This window comes from Aulonocara sp. 'chitande type north' Nkhata Bay, linkage group LG22 (assembly GCF_057382095.1).
Source record: "Aulonocara sp. 'chitande type north' Nkhata Bay isolate Kocher_YH1m ecotype deep benthic linkage group LG22, A_spYH_male_GT1.1, whole genome shotgun sequence".
NCBI lineage: Eukaryota > Metazoa > Chordata > Actinopteri > Cichliformes > Cichlidae > Aulonocara > Aulonocara sp. 'chitande type north' Nkhata Bay.
Window position 1 is genome coordinate 30445255 of NC_141364.1, and position 13409 is coordinate 30458663.

Consider the following 13409-nt stretch of genomic DNA (forward strand, 5'->3'; position numbering starts at 1 on the left):
GCCCCCGCGACCCGGCCTCGGATAAAGCGGATGAGGATGGATAGATGGATGGCTTCATTTAGCAAACAGATATTTCTGTTTATATAGATACAGATATTAATACAGATATATTTTACGCATAATTTTACCTCTTTTTTCCCCCCTAGATGGAAAGTCTATCCAGTTCACATTACAGTAATGCTAACACCCCCTTTGGTCGTCTCTCCTTACCCTCCAGCATTCATAAATCTGTTGACCTTCTTTGTCTGAGACCAACCACTACAATGCATCATCACCTATTTGTATTGGTAACTTACTTTACAACCTATTTTAATAGTTGCAAAGTAAGTTACTTGTGCTGTATGCAATTTTAGATACACAGAAGTCTTCACTTACTATATGTGGCTGTCATAGTGTCCTTATCAAGGGCAGTTCTTCACTCTGCGCCGATGTCCGTTTTGCTCTGTCCTCCTATAAAAAGCATGAACATTTGAGTGTTTGACTAGTTTTAGATTTCCAAAAATCTGATATTTGTACAACTAAACATTTGAACAATGATATGCTATTGAGAGATACTTTTATGGGTACTTTTTGGTAAAGAAACTGGTGACAGAGGTGTAGGCTTTTTAGAGTACTATTAGCTAACCATTTGAACTAACTTTCAAAGCTGTTTACCTTTTAAATTGCTGTGGATCAAAACCTCCAGTGGGAAGGCGGCCATTAGAAAAACATGCACCATTGAACCTGAAAATAACAAAAACAAACAAAAAATAGAACACTATATGAGAGTCAGGTAGGGTAATAAATCTCTTCTGAAGCAATATAGTTCATTTTTGGTGAAAAACAAAACATTCCTCTAAAATATATTTACTGACATCAGCAATGAACATCATGATTGTAATTATTTCCTTTTTAGTACATCTACTGCTGTGTGCATGTGTCAAGCACTACGACTGTATCTATGCATATAAATTCACCATATATATCCTGCAAAAAGGTTTTGTTATAGTCAGAAAAGGCAAACAAACAAAGGCATTCAATCAGAGGTGAGAAATTAATTGGGAATATCAATTATAGGTGAACTATTCTTTACCTACTAGCAATCAAGCTTCTTTAACCAAGAAGCTTGAAATATTTGAATGTAAAATAAAATAAATAAATAATATAATATATATAGCCCCTCCTGCTAGCCCTCAATGTCTACGAGTATTAAAAATTGAGAGGTGGGAAACGACGCCAGGGGTGAGGTGTACACCCTGATGGCCTTTTGGATTCCGTGTAGCGTGCCCACCCCCAAGGTCCTATATGTATGTGTTATGAGAGTGTGAGTAATGTGAATGTCTAAGTTGTGAGAAAAAATTGAAGCACAGGCAGCCAGAAGGGGACAGAGGGGGGGATGCCTCCCCTGCACCCTGGTGACACACCTTTACCCCAAGGCCCTGCATGTGTGGGTGATTGTGGTGGAGCGGGAAGAGGGAGGCAGCTGGAGATGGGGAGGGAAGGAAGGGAGGGGCAAGTTACCCCTCCCTGGGCCCAGGCCCATCTGGACCGTGGCCCAGTACGGCAGCACAGAGCCCGGGACAGCCCATCCGACCCCACCACAGAGAAAACTGCACCCACCCCGTCATCCACTCATCTTCCAGACTACACAAGACAATAGATGCCCAGGCTGAGATCTTCCTCCACCTCTCCTGTATCTCCCCTCCTGCAGAGTGAGTTCCTGAAGAGAGGAGAGCTCCTGCAAGATGTCACAACCTCCCCCACCAGTTGAAGAGCCCCCCAGGTGGCTCGATGCACCAGCGGCACCCTGCGCCAGGACTGGGCCCCCATACACCCACCCGCCCACAGCCTCGGCAACACACCACCCAGGACCCAAGCCCCCGAGGCCAAGCTAGGGCCCCAGCCCAGAGACGGAGCGCCCCCAGAACCTCACGCCCGTCCCGGACCCACCCAGGGGCAGCCAGGCTACCAGGTCAGTAACCCACGTCCGTCAGCACAGACCCTCCCCTAGCCCTGCTGCACGCAGCCACGAGGAGACCGTCACCTAAGAGCCAACAGAGCCCTTAATAGGCCATGACCGCTACCCCGGGTTGAGCCCTCCAAGGAAGATGCTCCTGGGGAACCCCCCAACGCCCTAAGCCTGTCCCTACCCCCACACCAATCACAACAGCGAAGGTGGGACCAAACTATGACCCCCCACCCCCACTAGGTGATGGAGTTGATCAAAGGTGCCCAGAGCAATTGATCTGATGTGGTGGCAGAGGCTGTATCAAGACTAATGTAATCTAATAGATAATTTCTATATTGGTTAGAATTAAGATTATTTTTATTTTTCCAGTTCATGAGGACTGTTTTCTTGGCTATGCATAGGGCAGTGAAAACCATATGGGCTATATTCTTATCTGTAGTGACATTATCTAAGCTGCCCAACAAACACACTAAAGGGGAAGTTGGAATGTCACATTTCAGACACTTTGATAAGTCTTCACATATCTCACGCCAAAACTTCTGAACTGGTGGACAGAACCAAAGAGCATGGATATAATTGTCCGGTGAATTGGTTTGACAGTGTGAGCAGTTGTTGGTAGATGTAAAGCCCATCTTGAACATCCGATGACCTGTATAGTGTACTGTATGTAGTATTTTGTATTGAATTAATTGAAGACTGGGATTTCTAATTAGATGAAAGGTTTTTAAGCAAATCTGAGACCAGAAGTTTTGGTCTAAGTTAACTGATAAATCCGCTTCCTATTTTGCAATAGGAAGTGATATTGATTCATCTGTTTTAGAAAGCATTCTGTATATTTTGGAAAGTAATTTGGGGGTTTTAAGAGTAAGAAATTGAGCCACACTTGGTGGTGTTTGTAGTTCAACATGACGCAGTTTAAATTTCTTTTTTACTATGGATTTAATTTGTTGATATTCTAAAAATCTTTTCTTGTTGATCCCATATTGTGTAACTAGTCTGTCCAATAAAACAAATTCTGTTCCTTCTAATATATGTTCTAAATATTTGATTCCTTTACCACTCCAATCTGAAAAGTTTATCATATTATTGTTTTGTAATATGTCGAGGTTGTTCCAGATAGGTGTACGTTTGCATGGGATTAATGAAGACGCCGTCAATTTTAGAAACTCCCACCATGCTGTCAGAGAAGAGCTGATGCTGACGCTTTTGAAGCATTCATGTCGTTGGATGTTTGAGCTGATAAATGGTAAATCTGAAATCTCTAGATTATTGCAAAGTGCTTGTTCTACATCTAGCCAAGGTTCATCTAAGGGGGTATGTTTTAGCCATCCTGAGATAAACTGAAGCCTGTTGGCTAAGAAGTAGTGCTGAAAGTTAGGCAGTTCTAGTCCTCCTTTATCCTTGGTCTTTTGTAGTGTTTTTAAGCTTATACGTGGGGGTTTATTTTTCCAAAGGAATTTGGACATACATGAATCTGGAGATCTGGACCAATCTTGTGGCGGTTTAGTTGGGATCATTGAGAATAAATAATTTATTTTTTGTAAGACCATCATTTTTATAGCGGCAACCCTTCCCATGAGTGATATGCGTAGACATTTCCATCTAGCCAGATCGCCTTCTACCTTCTTTAAAAGTGGGATATGGTTTAATTTAGTTAGATCTGCAAGCTTGGGAGAAACATTAATACCTAAATATTTTATATTTCCCGATTGCAGTGGTGCAGAAGAGGAATTATGGAAGGAGCAATTAATCGGAAGGACTGTAGATTTTGACCAATTAATTGAATAATCTGATATTCTTGCAAAAGAGTTTATCAATGCAATTACCCTAGAGAGATTGGTTTATGAGGTTTGGAGAAAAAGTAACACATCATCCGCATAAAGGCTGATTTTATGTTCCACGTTTTTGCATTTTATGCCCTTAATTACTGAATTCTGTCTAATTGCTGCTGCTAGTGGTTCAATAAAAAATTGCACACAGTGAAGGGGAAAGTGGGCATCCCTGCCTGGTGCCCTTCAGGAGACAGAAGCTGGAGGATGTTTGGTCATTTGTTTTGACACAAGCTGTTGGGGAATTATATAATATTTTTAACCAGTTAACCCTTTAAAACCGGTCAGAGTGGGCACGCTCCGTTTTGCTACTATTTTTAAATCCCGTTAGCACTGTAACCACGTGAGCTAGCGCAATAATTTTTTTTGCATATGAAACCGGAGGAATTGTACTTACATCTTATGCCATCAGCTTGTCCTAGGTCACAGTTTCCTTCCACATATAGCTTTGCAAAAACTGCATAAAAAGCACTTGCAGCAACAAAAACATAATATTCCAGAAACACGCTTTGCCGATCCGATCAGCTGTTCATAACACTTCCTACGTCCATCAACACGAACTATCGCACATCCGCCATGACCTGCCCGAAACCGGAAGTGACGTCATTTTCGCGGAAATGTAGTTTTTTTTACCATCAAGGCCTCATGAGCCTATACTGGTGTTTTTAAAAGTTATGTTTGACTTTATGACTTTCTGTGTCGTTTCTGGGATGCTTAGGACTCATATTGCACTACTGGAAATAATTTATTTTGATGCATATGCTGCTTTTTTGCAAATTTGCACTATAATATTTATTTTCATTTTTCCTGCAGTGTATAGAAATTGGTGTATTTAAAAAATAAAACTATGAAGACACTCAAAATAAATTTCCTGTGGTGGTAAACTATTTTGTGCAACTGTTTTGTATTTACAGTTTTGAGGGATAAGCCTCTTAAATTTCTCTAACTAGAAATATATGTTAAAAAACAAAAACGATTTTCAATTTTTTTGTAGTTTATTGCACTTTTTTGCAATTTATGTAATTACTATGCACTTAATGCATGCATATTATTAGGTTGTAGTGGTTGTATTGATGTATAGCAACTTGAAATGCTCCCAAAAATGGCTCTACAACATGTAAAAATATAATATAAGCTCTGGCAGACTTGGTTCTATGGTAGGTCTTAAAGGGTTGAGGAAAGAGGATCCAAAACCAAATTTGTGTAAAGTTGCAAATAGAAATTTCCAGTTAACTCCGTCAAATGGTTTTTCTGCATCTAAAGAAAATATTGTAGTTTCAAGGTTTTTACTGTATGAGTAGTCTATCAAATTAAGTAATCTACGTGTATTTGTTGATGAGTGCCTACTTTTTGTGAAACCAGTTTGGTCGGGAAGAATTAAGAGGGGGGTTATTTTCTCTAGTCTCTTTGAGAGAGCTTTGCAGATTATTTAAAGGTCTACATTTATAAGGGATATTGGACGATAGCTTGAGGGATATATGTGGTCTTTGCCTGGTTTTGGCAGGAGATTAATGTTTGCATAATTCATATTTGATGGAAGTCTGCCCTTTTCTTTGATTTCCAACAACGTTCTCTAAAAAACTGGTGCTAGAATCGTCCAGAATTCTTTGTAGAATTCTGCAGGAAAGCCGTCTGGACCTTGAGCCTTATTATTGGGCATACTTATCAGGGCTTCCTGGAGTTCACCTGATGTCAGTGGGGAATCCAGTGCCATTGCTTGAGTGTCTAATAATTTTGGAAGAGTTATGTTGTCTAAAAACTGATCAATTTCCTTTTTAGACGGGTTTATTTATGGTGAATACAATCTTTTATAAAAATCCCTGATTCCCTAATTTTGTAAGCGTAGTCTTTGTACTAAGAATTTTGATTTTTTTTAATCATATCTCATCCCCCTGACCCACTGGTGTCAAGACAACCATCTCACCCTCAACGTCGCAAAGACAAAGGAGTTGATAGTGGACTTCCGGAGGTGCAGAGAAGTACACACCCCCATCACCATCAACGGCGCTGCTGTGGAGAGAGTGAGCAGCTTCCGGTTCCTTGGTGTACATCTGGCTGAGGATCTTACGTGGTCAGTACACACAAACAAAACAGTGAAGAAGGCGCAGCAGCGCCTCTTCTTTCTCAGGAGACTGAAAAGATTCGGCATGAGCCCCCGCATCCTCAGGACCTTCTATCACTGTGCCATTGAGAGCATCCTCACTGGATGCATCACCACCTGGTATGGCAACAGCACCGCCTACAACTGCAAAGCTCTCCAGCGAGTAGTGCGGTGCTCTGAACAGATAATTGGAGGTGAGCTTCCCTCCCTCCAAGACATCTACAGGAAGCGCTGCCTGAGGAAAGCGGGGAGGATCATCAAGGACTCCAGTCACCCCAGCCATAAACTGTTCAGACTGCTTCCATCAGGAAGGAGGTTCTGCAGCATCCGGTCCCGTACCAGCAGACTGAGAGACAGCTTTTTCCATCAGGCCATCAGACTGCTGAACACGTCATAGACACCTCAGCTTCACTACTGGAACTTCAACATTATGCACTCCACACTGTATATAAATGCCACTTGTTTTGCACATATTCAACTCTGTATATTTTATATATTTTATTATTATTATTATTTTTTTTTTTTTATTTTTTTATTTTTTTATTTTTTTTTTACAATTTAATTTGTAAAAATGTGTATACACACACACACACACACACACACACACACACACACACACACACACACACGTAGGAAAATATTTAGTATACACATCCAGAAATGCATACACTATTATATATTGTACATATATTTATTAGTTTCAGGTTGGCCATTCTTGTATTTTGCTCGTTTGTGTTGTTGTGTTTGCACATCTCTGTTGCTTGTGGGGCTCGCACACAAGAATTTCACTCGCATGTGCTGTGCCAGTGTGCCTGCACATGTGATGTGACAATAAAAGTGATTTGATTTGATTTGATTTGATTTAATTCCAGTTTTGTTTTACGTATTTTGTTTAATGTTTCCTGATCTTGGTGGGACACGTAGGCTTCTTCTAGTGATTTGATTGTTTTTTCTAATTCCTGAATATTTTTGTTTTCTTCTTTCTTTTTATGTGATGAGAAAGAAATTATTTTACCTCTCATCACAGCTTTCCTTGCTTCCCATAGAACAGATGCTGAAGTTCCGGGATTGTCATTATAGTCTAAATATGAAGTCCACTCTTTTTAAAAATATTTAATAAAGTCTTCATCTTTAAGCAGTGATGTATTAAATCTCCAGTTTTTACTTGCCGTAGTATTATTCTTGTGCATTAGTGTTAAAGATACAGGAGGATGATCGCTGACGGCTATAGGGTGAATCTCAGTGTCTGAAATGCCACTCAGCAGTGAGCTGCTGACCAAAAAATAATCCAGACGAGAGTAGGAGTGATGAATATGTGAGAAAAAAGTATATTCCTTACTGGTGGGGTGAAGCAATGCCAGTGCCCACGGATGTCACGTCTCTACAGCGCTTCCTCGGTATGGTTAATTACCTTGGGAAATACATACCAAACCTTAGTGAGATTGCCGCACCCCTAAGGAAACTAACCCACAAGGAGACTGCGTGGTGCTGGTTCCCACAGCATCAGGAGGCTTTTGACCACTTCAAATCATGCCTCTCCAGCCCGCCAGTATTGGCGTATTACAACGTCAAGGAGCCAATCACACTGACATGTGATGCATCATGCTATGGACTAGGTGCCGCATGTTTGCAAAATGGCAGACCAGTGGCCTTCGCCTCGCATGCTCTTACTGACACAGAGACGCGATATGCTCAGATAGAGAAGGAGCTCCTCGTGGTGGTGTTCACGCTGCCCGGTTGAATACACTGATTATGAAATGATGACAGTGAGCTACATTTCCACTGCTCGCCTGGAGGAGCTAAGACAGCACAAGATGATGTGCTATAAGCGCTCAGCACAGTCATTCAGCGAGGATGGCCCAGCAGAGAGAGCCAAGTACAGCCCGCTCTAGCTCCGTTTTTTCTATATAGAGATGAGCTCACCATGGAGGATGGGATCATCATGAAAAGCCACAAAACTGTCATTCCCCAGTCCCTGCACAAAGAGTACATCAACATCGTACACATAGCGCATAGCTACGTGATAGGTTTGTAGCTTGAACCCATCCGCTGGAACGTTGAAGACAATATAATTACACTGCAAAGCAAGACACAAGTAGGCAAAGTTCTTCATGTTACTCATGCATGAGGGAGTCCTGCCTGGAGCCGAGTGTCGTTCCACCACTTGACCTCCGTCAGACTCTCAGCCAGGCTCCCCATAGCACTCCTTTTATTGTGGTTACGTGAATATGCATAGGGTCATTAACATATGACATCTTACATAGGCATACATGTGAACAAAGAATACTGTGTATGTGTGTGTGTGTGTGTGTGTGCGTGTGACGTCAAGGTGTGACCCTGTGAAGACTCCCCAAACGCTAGTGCCAGGAGCGGGTCCATCTGAACAAAAGGCTCTTATACTTAAACAGATATACGTGTGTTTGCTATACCATATATCAGCAAGAGAAGATACGACCTCTCCTAGGAGGTGTGTGATCTATGCCAGAACACTCTGTAGAGGGAGTGAACGCACTCCCCCTTCATGCTACTCAGAGCCGTTACAGACCTCCTAGGATGAGACATTCTTTCAATCTACAAATGATTATACACTTCTAAGCATATGTGGGTAAATATTTCTAAGCATAAATGACAATCAACAATACAAAACCTAACACTAGGAGTGTCATCCTTTGGCCAGCAATGTCAAAAACAATGTCAAAACATCGCAGAAGAACTGCTCTCTTGCACTGTGTGTAACAGCACTAAGATACAGCAGCAGAGAGAACCGCTACAACTGCACCCTGTTCCAGACCTCCCATGGTCAACGGTGGCTGCTGACATTTTTACCTGGCATGGAAAACAATACCAGTTCCTTGTAGATTCCTATTCAGGATGGATTGAGATTGACCTTCTCCGTGACTTGACCACAGCAGCGGTCATCTCCAAGTTAAAGAGACACTCTTCAGTTCATGGCACACCGCACACGCTCCTCACTGACAATGGCAGACAATACACTAGTCAAGTTTATTGATTTTGCAAAACAGTGGGACTTCACCCATTCGACCAGCAGCCTAGAGTTTCCACTGTCAAACGGTCTTGCTGAGAGAGCGGTGCACAGTGCAAAACAGCTCATGGAAAAATCTCACCGAGATGGAACCGACGTGTTTCTTGACCTCCTAAAACTTAGAAGCATTCCCCGTGACACACAACTAGGCTCCTCTGCTGAACGCCTCATGTCTCTCGTCAGACACGCGCGGGCATTCCTGTGTGCAGCAAGCTGTTGGCATCCATTGCAAAAGACACAGGACAGATATGTGACCGGCTTTGCGACAAAAGACTCAGACTGAAACGTCACTATGGTAAGTCCAGTCGCACGCTACAGTCGTTGCAAGAAGGACAAGTGGTCCGTGTCGATGGAAGAACCTACAGGAGGAATTGCCGCCACATCCTCCCAGTGGCAGAACCGCCGCCGCCACCACTCCATGACTATGACCCTGAGTGCCAGGGCAATAACCATTCTACAATGGACAGTTCCACACTCACACCGCAATCACACACACGCTCAGATGAAGATTCACAAAACACATCCTCTCCTCAGCCCCAACCTGCTGTGCAGGTGCCCGGCCAGACCATTGTGAACCAGACACCATACACTACACGTGCAGGTCGCATCTGGAGACCCAACCCAAGATACATGTAAATGGAAAACACTAGGATGCCTTAGGTGTAATCAGTTTGTTGAAATATGATGCTTGCTGGCTATTTGCATTATTCATAATGTTATGTTAAGGTTATGTTAAGGCCTCTGTCAGTGCGCCCCAGGGCAGCTGTGGCTACAATGTAGCTTGCCATCACCAGTGTGTGAATGTGTGTGTGAATGGGTGAATGACTGAATGTAGTGTGAAGCGCTTTGGGGTCCTTAGGGACTAGAAAAGCGCTATACAAATGCAGGCCATTTCAAGGTGTGGGGTTACTCCGAGCAAAAAACATTGTTAAGTTAAAGTTGTGTTAAGAAGCACTGTTTAGAAACTTGTGAGTGAATTAGTTTTGTTAGGTGCTACCAGCTAAATGGGGAGGATGTAGATCATTGGTTAAATGATCACCAAGCAATATTTGTTTGTGCAGACCTGCCATAACTGTGGGGGACGAGTCCAACCGGAATAGTATGGTGGGGGGAGTTTTGTCCTTCTGGTGCGGTCAGTGTGTTTTGTCGTGTGCTGAGTACGCATTAAAGTTTTACAGCGGACTAACATCGAAGGTGATTATTGGCTCGTCGCATCACACGAGAGTGCTACAGAAAAAACCCCTGAAACATTCCAATCAAACCATTGACGGAGAGTGACGATGTTAATTCTGCTATGATATCACACTTAAGATGCAATTTGATACTGGTAAGTTAGACAGATGTTAATGCAAGTTAGTGTGAGTGGATAGGGAAAGAGTGTAGCAGATTCTTATCTGATGTGAAGTTAATACAGCCACGGACTGATGTCGGGGTTGCGGTAAAGTTGTCCGTACACGTACAGCCGGTCCACAGCGATGACAGCGCGGGAGCCCTTCTGGATGAAGCCGTGTCTGATTGGGAAGAGGACCCTGCGTCATTCCAGGATCTCTTTGGGGAACTGGTCGTTCACGCGATGTTCTTGACCGTGTCCTCCAGCAGCTTCAGGTGGGTTTTGATGAAGCTTTTTACCTTAGTCTCCGCGTCCTCTCCAGCGGCTTCTGGAATACCAGAAAATACGAGATTATCACGCATGCCACGAGCTTGTAGATCAATAACTGTTTCTTTTATTTTTTTATTTTCTCTGTTTAGCTGGGTAACATTGTCTGTGAGACATTTCACCGACTCCCTTAGCGTGGCATTTTCAGCAGTGAGTGTTTCCACCTGCTGCTGGCTGAACTCCAGGGATTTTCGCAAGGATTTAAATTCCCGGTGAAGAATCTCCACCAAGGAAAGCCTTGCATCAAAACTGGACAATCGTTGGTCGATTGACTCCAGTATGTCGACAATATCTGTGCCGGCTGGCGATGTTGTGCCGGGGGAATCTGCTGGGCGAAGTCTTTTCGACGACGGCATCTCAGGTTTGCTGCACTCTGGGCCTTCTTCATAGTGATGGGATTTCCGGCTCTTTTTAGGGAACCGGCTCATTCGGCTCGGCTCACTAAAAAGAGTCGGCTCTTTCGGCTCCGAACCGGCTCTTTAGGTTGTTTTGTTGCTTTAATTAATTTGTTATTAACAACAATATAAACTATAGAATGCTCAGACCTCTACATTAGAGAGACCAAACAGCCACTTCACAAGCGCATGGCACAACATAGAAGAGCCACCTCCACAGGACAAGACTCAGCTGTCCATCTGCATCTTAAGGATAAAGGACACTCTTTCAAGGATGCAAATGTTCACATTTTGGACAGAGAGGACAGATGGTTTGAAAGAGGAGTGAAAGAAGCCATCTATGTCCACTGTGAGCGACCATCTTTGAACAGAGGCGGTGGTTTATGACACCAACTGTCTGCCATCTATAATCCAGTTTTGAGATCCCTTCCCAGACGCCTTAACGCCCACTCACATCCTGGGCCATCTGACCTCAGGAATTCGCATGATAAGGTGGGGCCAGGTTTCACAAGGAACTCACCCAAAACTCTGGCTGATTGGGAGCCACACCCAGTTTCACACCTTGGCTCAGTTGATTAGAGGATCATCAGGGGGTGCTTTTGTCCCTCTGTGGGGGGATACTCCCACTAGGTTTATATCTGGGACTCTCCACCATTTGACCTTAGAACTGAAGAAGCTTCTCGGATGAGAGGTGAAACGTTTTCAAGCAACTTAAAGAAGTCCAGACGCTTTTCTTTGCAAGCTCCTTTGACTACGATGACCTGGATGACTGAGAACCTTCACAGAGATATTTGTGAATGATTATTCTACCTGGACCAGCTCTTTATCCTCTCCAGGATACTTGAGGGTGCATGGGAGTTTGCCCAACCAGTCTACATGTGTTTTGTGGACTTGGAGAAGGCATTCGACCGTGCCCCTCGGGGTGTCCTGTGGGAGGTGTTGCGGGAATATGGGGTGTCTGGCCCATTGCTACGGGCCATTCGATCCCTATACAACCGTTGCAAGAGCTTGGTTCGCATTGCCGGCAATAAGTCGGACTCGTTCCTGGTGGGTGATGGGCTCCGCCAGGGCTGCCCTTTGTCTCCGGTTCTGTTCATAATTTTTATGGACAGGATTTCTAGGCGCAGCCAAGTGGCGGAGGGCTTTCACTTTGGTGGCCTCAGAATCTCATCTCTGATTTTTGCAGATGATGTGGTTCTGTTGGCTTCATCGGGTGAGGGCCTCCAGCTCGCACTGGAACGGTTCGCAGCCGAGTGTGAAGCAGCGGGAATGAGGATCAGCACCTCCAAATCTGAGGCCATGGTTCTCAGCCGGAAAAGGGTGGAGTGCCCACTCCGGGTCGGGGATGAGTTCCTGCCCCAAGTGGAGGAGTTCAAGTATCTCGGGGTCTTGTTCGCGAGTGATGGGAGAAGGGAGCCGGAGATCGACAGATGGATTGGGGCTGCAGCTGCAGTAATGCGGACGCTGCACCGGTCCGTCGTGGTGAAGAGGGAGCTGAGTGTAAAAGCGAAGCTCTCAATTTACCGGTCGATCTACGTCCCTACCCTCACCTATGGCCACGAGCTGTGGGTAGTGACCGAAAGAACGAGATCGCGGATACAAGCGGCAGAAATGAGCTTCCTCCGAAGGGTGGCTGGCCTCTCCCTTAGAGATAGGGTGAGAAGTGCGGCCATCCGGGAGGGGCTCAGAGTAGAGCAGCTGCTGCTCCACATCGAAAGGAGCCAGCTGAGGTGGTTCGGGCATCTGACAAGGATGCCCCCTGGGCGCCTCCTGGGTGAGGTGTTCCAGGCATGTCCCACCGGGAGGAGGCCCCGGGGAAGACCCAGGACACGCTGGAGAGATTATATCTCTCGGCTGGCCTGGGAACGCCTTTGTATTCCCCCGGATAAGCTGGAGGAGGTGGCTGGGGAGAGGGAGGTCTGGGCCTCTTTGCTTAGGCTGCTGCCCCCGCGACCCGGCCCCGGACAAAGCGGATGAAGATGGATGGATGGATGGATGGATTATTCTACCTTTCTAATGTGACGTTGTTGTCCCTGGCTCTCTTTCTCTCTCTCTCTCCCTCTCGCTCTGTTCCTGTGCTACTGCCACTGTAACTACCGCCCCTCCCCCCTCTTCCCAGCGCAAGCACAAGGCTCGCGTGCGGAGTGAAGCGGAAAAAAGTGCGAGAGAGGGTGAGAGAAAGAAAAAAAAACATTAAAAAAAACCACGGCTCGCGATAAGGAGCCGGCTCGTGTCGTTCACGTCAAAGATCAGGCTCTAAGAGCCATTTCGTTCGTGACCGACCCATCACTACTTCTTCATCACGAGATCCTGGAAGCACTGATCAATGTAATCTTGGAGAGCCTCTAAACTCTCCCCGTTGTTCTCCAGGGTTTTGGAGATGATTTAGACAAATGTTGTTAGTTATAAGACAATTGATAAGTGTATTTGGTAATA